Below are 8500 nucleotides of genomic sequence, written 5' to 3'. Positions count from 1 at the left end.
CTGGTCAATGTCTCCGCGGAGGAATTGATTATAATTCATTTTAATGAACATCATCTTCTCCACATTTTCTGGATGTAACCTCGTACGCCGATTGCTGACAAGGTGAGCGGCGGCACTAAACACTCTTTCGGAGTACACACTTGTGGGAGGGCAACTTAGGTAGAATAAAGCCAGTTTGTGCAAGGGCCTCCAAATTGCCTCTTTTTCCTGCCAGTATAAGTACGGACTGTGTGACGTGCCTACTTGGATGCGGTCACTCATATAATCCTCCACCATTCTATCAATGTTGAGAGAATCATATGCAGTGACAGTAGACGACATGTCCGTAATCGTTGTCAGGTCCTTCAGTCCGGACCAGATGTCAGCATCAGCAGTCGCTCCAGACTGCCCTGCATCACCGCCAGCGGGTTGGCTCGGAATTCTGAGCCTTTTCCTCGCACCCCCAGTTGCGGGAGAATGTGAAGGAGGAGATGTTGACAGGTCGCGTTCCGCTTGACTTGACAATTTTGTCACCAGCAGGTCTTTCAACCCCAGCAGACCTGTGTCTGCCGGAAAGAGAGATCCAAGGTAGGCTTTAAATCTAGGATCGAGCACGGTGGCCAAAATGTAGTGCTCTGATTTCAACAGATTGACCACCCGTGAATCCTTGTTAAGCGAATTAAGGGCTGCATCCACAAGTCCCACATGCCTAGCGGAATCGCTCCGTGTTAGCTCCTCCTTCAATGCCTCCAGCTTCTTCTGCAAAAGCCTGATGAGGGGAATGACCTGACTCAGGCTGGCAGTGTCTGAACTGACTTCACGTGTGGCAAGTTCAAAGGGCATCAGAACCTTGCACAACGTTGAAATCATTCTCCACTGCACTTGAGACAGGTGCATTCCACCTACTATATCGTGCTCAATTGTATAGGCTTGAATGGCCTTTTGCTGCTCCTCCAACCTCTGAAGCATATAGAGGGTTGAATTCCACCTCGTTACCACTTCTTGCTTCAGATGATGGCAGGGCAGGTTCAGTAGTTTTTGGTGGTGCTCCAGTTTTCTGTACGTGGTGCCTGTACGCCGAAAGTGTCCCGCAATTCTTCTGGCCACCGACAGCATCTCTTGCACGCCCCTGTCGTTTTTTAAAAAATTCTGCACCACCAAATTCAAGGTATGTGCAAAACATGGGACGTGCTGGAATTGGCCCAGATTTAATGCACACACAATATTGCTGGCGTTGTCCGATGCCACAAATCCACAGGAGAGTCCAATTGGGGTAAGCCATTCCGCGATGATCTTCCTCAGTTGCCGTAAGAGGTTTTCAGCTGTGTGCGTATTCTGGAAAGCGGTGATACAAAGCGTAGCCTGCCTAGGAAAGAGTTGGCGTTTGCGAGATGCTGCTACTGGTGCCGCCGCTGCTGTTCTTGCGGCGGGAGTCCATACATCTACCCAGTGGGCTGTCACAGTCATATAGTCCTGACCCTGCCCTGCTCCACTTGTCCACATGTCCGTGGTTAAGTGGACATTGGGTACAGCTGCATTTTTTAGGACACTGGTGACTCTTTTTCTGAGGTCTGTGTACATTTTCGGTATCGCCTGCCTAGAGAAATGGAACCTAGATGGTATTTGTTACCGGGGACACAGTACCTCCAACAAGTCTCTAGTTGGCTCTGCAGTAATGATGGATACCGGAACCACGTTTCTCACCACCCAGGATGCCAAGGCCTCAGTTATCCGCTTTGCAGTAGGATGACTGCTGTGATATTTCATCTTCCTCGCAAAGGACTGTTGAACAGTCAATTGCTTACTGGAAGTAGTACAAGTGGGCTTACGACTTCCCCTCTGGGATGACCATCGACTCCCAGCGGCAACAACAGCAGCGCCAGCAGCAGTAGGCGTTACACGCAAGGATGCATCGGAGGAATCCCAGGCAGGAGAGGACTCGTCAGACTTGCCAGTGACATGGCCTGCAGGACTATTGGCATTCCTGGGGAAGGAGGAAATTGACACTGAGGGAGTTGGTGGGGTGGTTTGCGTGAGCTTGGTTACAAGAGGAAGGGATTTACTGGTCAGTGGACTGCTTCCGATGTCACCCAAAGTTTTTGAACTTGTCACTGACTTATTATGAATGCGCTGCAGGTGACGTATAAGGGAGGATGTTCCGAGGTGGTTACCGTCCTTACCCCTACTTATTACAGCTTGACAAAGGGAACACACGGCTTGACACCTGTTGTCCGCATTTCTGGTGAAATACCTCCACACCGAAGAGCTGATTTTTTTGGTATTTTCACCTGGCATGTCAACGGCCATATTCCTCCCACGGACAACAGGTGTCTCCCCGGGTGCCTGACTTAAACAAACCACCTCACCATCAGAATCCTCCTGGTCAATTTCCTCCCCAGCGCCAGCAACACCCATATCCTCCTCATCCTGGTGTACTTCAACACTGACATCTTCAATCTGACTATCAGGAACTGGACTGCGGGTGCTCCTTCCAGCACTTGCAGGGGGCGTGCAAATGGTGGAAGGCGCATGCTCTTCACGTCCAGTGTTGGGAAGGTCAGGCATCGCAACCGACACAATTGGACTCTCCTTGTGGATTTGGGATTTCAAAGAACGCACAGTTCTTTGCGGTGCTTTTGCCAGCTTGAGTCTTTTCAGTTTTCTAGCGAGAGGCTGAGTGCTTCCATCCTCATGTGAAGCTGAACCACTAGCCATGAACATAGGCCAGGGCCTCAGCCGTTCCTTGCCACTCCGTGTGGTAAATGGCATATTGGCAAGTTTACGCTTCTCCGACAATTTTATTTTAGGTTTTGGAGTCCTTTTTTTTCTGATATTTGGTGTTTTGGATTTGACATGCTCTGTACTATGACATTGGGCATCGGCCTTGGCAGACGACGTTGCTGGCATTTCATCGTCTCGGCCATGACTAGTGGCAGCAGCTTCAGCACGAGGTGGAAGTGGATCTTGATCTTTCCCTAATTTTGGAACCTCAACTTTTTTGTTCTCCATATTTTATAGGCAGAACTAAAAGGCACCTCAGGTAAACAATGGAGATGGATGGATTGGATACTAGTATACAATTATGGACGGACTGCCACGGTTAGGTGGTATAAAAAAACCACGGTTAGGTGGTATATAATACAATTATGGATGGACGGACTGCCTGCCGAGTGCCGACACAGAGGTAGCCACAGCCGTGAACTACCGCACTGTACACTGGTTGATAAAGAGATAGTAGTATACTCGTAACAACTAGTATGACGACGGTATAAAGAATGAAAAAAAAAACACGGTTAGGTGGTATATATTATAATACAATTATGGTTGGACGGACTGCCTGCCGAGTGCCGACACAGAGGTAGCCACAGCCGTGAACTACCGCACTGTACACTGGTTGATAGAGATAGTAGTATACTCGTAACAACTAGTATGACGACGGTATAAAGAATGAAAAAAAAACCACGGTTAGGTGGTATATATTATAATACAATTATGGTTGGACGGACTGCCTGCCGAGTGCCGACACAGAGGTAGCCACAGCCGTGAACTACCGCACTGTACACTGGTTGATAAAGAGATAGTAGTATACTCGTAACAACTAGTATGACGACGGTATAAAGAATGAAAAAAAAACCACGGTTAGGTGGTATATATTATAATACAATTATGGATGGACGGACTGCCTGCCGAGTGCCGACACAGAGGTAGCCACAGCCGTGAACTACCGCACTGTACACTGGTTGATAAAGAGATAGTAGTATACTCGTAACAACTAGTATGACGACGGTATAAAGAATGAAAAAAAAACCACGGTTAGGTGGTATAATACAATTATGGTTGGACGGACTGCCTGCCGAGTGCCGACACAGAGGTAGCCACAGCCGTGAACTACCGCACTGTACACTGGTTGATAAAGAGATAGTAGTATACTCGTAACAACTAGTATGACGACGGTATAAAGAATGAAAAAAAAACCACGGTTAGGTGGTATATATTATAATACAATTATGGATGGACGGACTGCCTGCCGAGTGCCGACACAGAGGTAGCCACAGCCGTGAACTACCGCACTGTACACTGGTTGATAAAGAGATAGTAGTATACTCGTAACAACTAGTATGACGACGGTATAAAGAATGAAAAAAAAACCACGGTTAGGTGGTATATATTATAATACAATTATGGTTGGACGGACTGCCTGCCGAGTGCCGACACAGAGGTAGCCACAGCCGTGAACTACCGCACTGTACACTGGTTGATAAAGAGATAGTAGTATACTCGTAACAACTAGTATGACGACGGTATAAAGAATGAAAAAAAAACCACGGTTAGGTGGTATATAATACAATTCTGGTTGGACGGACTGCCTGCCGAGTGCCGACACAGAGGTAGCCACAGCCGTGAACTACCGCACTGTACACTGGTTGATAAAGAGATAGTAGTATACTCGTAACAACTAGTATGACGACGGTATAAAGAATGAAAAAAAAACCACGGTTAGGTGGTATATATTATAATACAATTATGGATGGACGGACTGCCTGCCGAGTGCCGACACAGAGGTAGCCACAGCCGTGAACTACCGCACTGTACTGTGTCTGCTGCTAATATAGACTGGTTGATAAAGAGATAGTATACAATACTACTAATATACTGGTGGTCAGGCACTGGTCACCACTAGTCACACTGGCAGTGGCACTCCTGCAGCAAAAGTGTGCACTGTTTAATTTTAATATAATATTATTTATCATGTGCTCCTGCTATAACAACCTGCAGTGCTCCCCAGTCTCCCCCACAATTATAAGCTTTATATACAATACATTGATGTGCAGCACACTGGGCTGAGCAGTGCACACAGACTGAGTCACTGTGTGACTGTGTATCGTTTTTTTCAGGCAGAGAACGGATATATTAAATAAAACAAACAACTGCACTGTCTCTGGTGGTCACTGGTCACTGTGGTCGTCAGTCACTAAACTCTGTCTGCACTCTCTTCTAATCTACAGTATCACAGCAATCTCTCTCTCTCTCTCTCTCTCTCTCTTCTAAATCTAATCTAAATGGAGAGGACGCCAGCCACGTCCTCTCCCTATCAATCTCAATGCACGTGTGAAAATGGCGGCGACGCGCGGCTCCTTATATAGAATCCGAGTCTCGCGAGAATCCGACAGCGTCATGATGACGTTCGGGCGCGCTCGGGTTAACCGAGCAAGGCGGGAAGATCCGAGTCGCTCGGACCCGTGAAAAAAAAAGTGAAGTTCGTGCGGGTTCGGATTCAAAGAAACCGAACCCGCTCATCTCTAATGTAAAGTATGTTTTGTGGATTCAGTTCCGAATACAATTTCTGCTCCGGTTTTAAAGCCAGTTTCCTCCCCGGACCCTCCATGGGAAATGCTAGCCAATGTACTGGCTGGGTTGCAATCAGAATTGACCGCCGCTCGACAAGAGCGGGAAGCGGCAAGATCTGAGTCTAGGGTGAGACCGCCAGAACTACCGGAGGCGTCTCACCCTTGCGAAAGGTCCAGATCCATTTTGGGTAGACGGGATATATTTCATATGTCTTATGATTTACCAGTTTCTGCTATGTTGCATTCTGACGATTCCATGCCAGACCTCACGGCACAAGATGAGGGTGAGGAGGACGTAGTGGAGTCAGATAGTGAGGATTTTAACAGCTCAGGCATTGATAATCTTATCAGAGCGGTGCGTCAGTCTCTGAAGTTTACAGAAACTGAGGAGCCTCTGACAAATGATCAAGTCGTATTTACTAAACGACAGAGAACTCCAATGTGTTTTCCTGTTTCGGAGTCTCTTAATAAGATGTTAGTAGAAACACGACCGACTCCAGATAAACGGTTTTCTATACCTCGCAGATTTAAGTCTAGTTACCCGTTTCCAGACTCTGTGACATGTACATGGGAGAATCCACCAATAGTTGATTCGTCAGTGTCGAAACTTACAAAGAAATTAACCATACCAGTGCCAGCTGCTACTACGCTTAAAGACCCTTCAGATCGCAAAATAGAAACTATGCTAAAGTCCATGTATGTAGCAGCAGGAGTGCTGCTGAGACCAGGCTTGGTTGGCATCTGGGTCACTAAGGCGCTCATAGTATGGATAACAGAACTCAAGTCTGCCCTACATGACGAACACCTTATACTTCTTGCTGATCAAATGTGTGAGGCTGCGGAGTATCTATGTACAGCTTCTACTGACGTCTGTCAGCTCACTTCTCGCATTTCATCGTCACTGGTTACAGTACGACGAGCTCTCTGGCTGCGTTCTTGGCAAGTGGAGGCAGAGGTCAAAAGAGGTATAGAGGCGTTACCTTACGGTGGCGAGAAGTTGTTTGGTCCTGAATTAGACAAATGGATTTCTGAGGCCACGGGAGGAAAGTCTGTTTTCTTACCATTGCCGGTACCAAGACGGAGATACTCTGGACCTGCTTTCAAATCCTTTAGACATCAGTTCTTTCGTGGACGTGGCAGAGGAACAGCCACGCCTGGTAGACGGGGTCGTGGACGTGGTTTCCAACAAACCAACACAAGTCGTCAAGACGCTAAGGTCACCGACAAGCCAGTGGCATGACGGGTTACCAGCCCATCTCGGTTCTCCGATTGTGGGAGCACGCCTTCAGACGTTCCATTTGGCGTGGTTCCAGACATCCGCGGATGGGTGGATCCGCAATTTAGTGTTAAGAGGTTACAAAATAGAGTTCGACTGTCTTAAGTCACTGCGGTTTTTCAAGACAGGCCTACCTCTCTCGGACGACAAGAGGGCGGTTCTGCAAATTGCCATTCAGTCCCTACTGGATTCAGCAGTTTTGATTCCGGTCCCTGTACACCAGGGGTGGGGAACCTTTTTTCTACCGAGGGCCATTTGGATATTTCTAAAATCCTTCGGGGCCATACAAAAATTCTCAACGTAAAAAATGACCCTGCCCCCCAGTAGGTCTGCCCCTTAGAGGTACTGTGTGTGCGCGACGGAGGCGCGCGCGCCAAAAAAATGGGGGTGGCCAGTTAAAATGGGACGTGATAGACATATGCCCCCAATAGTGCGGTGCCAGATCCACAATTGCCCCCACAGTGCCAGGTATGCAGATGCCCCTACAGTGCCAGGTATACAGATGCCCCCCACAGTGCCAGGTATACAGATGCCCCACAGTGCGAGGTATACAGATGCCCCACACAGTGCCAGGTATACAGATGCCCTGCCCCCCACCCTCCCCTCCGTGCTGCTTACCGTGCTGCTTTCGGCGGGACACGGAGGAGAGCGCGGCTATGTTGAAACCAGCCGCCGGTTCGAGAGCCAATCAGAGCTCGCGGACCGGCAGCCGCGGCTCCTGATTGGCTGCCGGACCGCGAGCTGATTGGCTCACGAACCGGCGGCTGGTTTCAAGTCCTACACGCCGCCGCTCCCACTCAACAGCCGCGCTCTCCTCCCTGTTCTGACAGCTGAGACACGCTGCCGCCGGACTGAGAGGCAGTGTGTCTCACTGACACAAGCTGGTGGGCCGGACCAAACGGCTTCGCAGGCCTTATACGGCCCTCGGGCCGGAGGTTCCCCACCCCTGCTGTACACCAACAGGGTCAGGGTTATTATTCCAGTCTGTTTGTGGTACCGAAGCCGGATGGCTCAGTCAGGCCAATATTGAACTTAAAGGGTCTCAATCGGTACGTAACTTACTACAGATTCAAGATGGAATCTCTGCGCTCAGTGATTGCAGGTTTAGAGCCAAAGGAATTAATGATTGCGCTAGATCTCAAGGATGCGTACTTACACATTCCGATTTGGCAGCCTCATCAGAGGTTCTTGCGGTTTGCAATACGCCAGAACCATTACCAGTTTCAGGCTCTACCGTTTGGCCTTTAGTCAGCGCCTCGGGTATTCACCAAAGTGATGTCTGTGATGATAGCTCATCTCAGATCCCTGGGAGTGACAATAGTTCCGTATTTAGACGATCTGCTCATCAAAGCCCCGTCTCAACAGATGCTTCTCCAACATGCGCTGCTAACGTACAATGTACTGGTTCACCACGGTTGGATTGTCAACTTCAAGAAATCACATCTCATTCCGTCTCAACGCCTTCAATTCCTAGGTATGATTCTCGATACGGTAAATCAAAGAATTTGCCTACCACAACAAAAGGTACAGATTATTCGCCATCTGGTACAATTAGTGCTCAAGCCACGCACAGTCTCGTACATTTGTGCATTCGCCTCTTAGGAACAATGGTGGCGGCTTTCGAAACGCTTCAGTTCGGAAGATTTTCACTCACGTCCATTTCAACTGGATGTGCTCGCACAGTGGTCGGGCTCGCATCTGCAGATTCTCCACAGGGTGAGGTTGTCGCCAAGGGCAAGGGTGTCTCTACTCTGGTGGCTCAAGGTACACAATTTAACCGCAGGGAAACTGTTCGGCGGCTGGAATTGGATAATTCTAACGACGGACGCGAGTCTCAGAGGTTGGGGAGCTGTAGTTCAAAATTGTCAGCTCCAGGGTCTCTGGGTGGATCACGAAA

This window comes from Pseudophryne corroboree, chromosome 2, assembly GCF_028390025.1.
Source record: "Pseudophryne corroboree isolate aPseCor3 chromosome 2, aPseCor3.hap2, whole genome shotgun sequence".
NCBI classification, from domain to species: Eukaryota; Metazoa; Chordata; class Amphibia; order Anura; family Myobatrachidae; genus Pseudophryne; species Pseudophryne corroboree.
Note: the sequence above shows the minus strand (reverse complement) of the source record.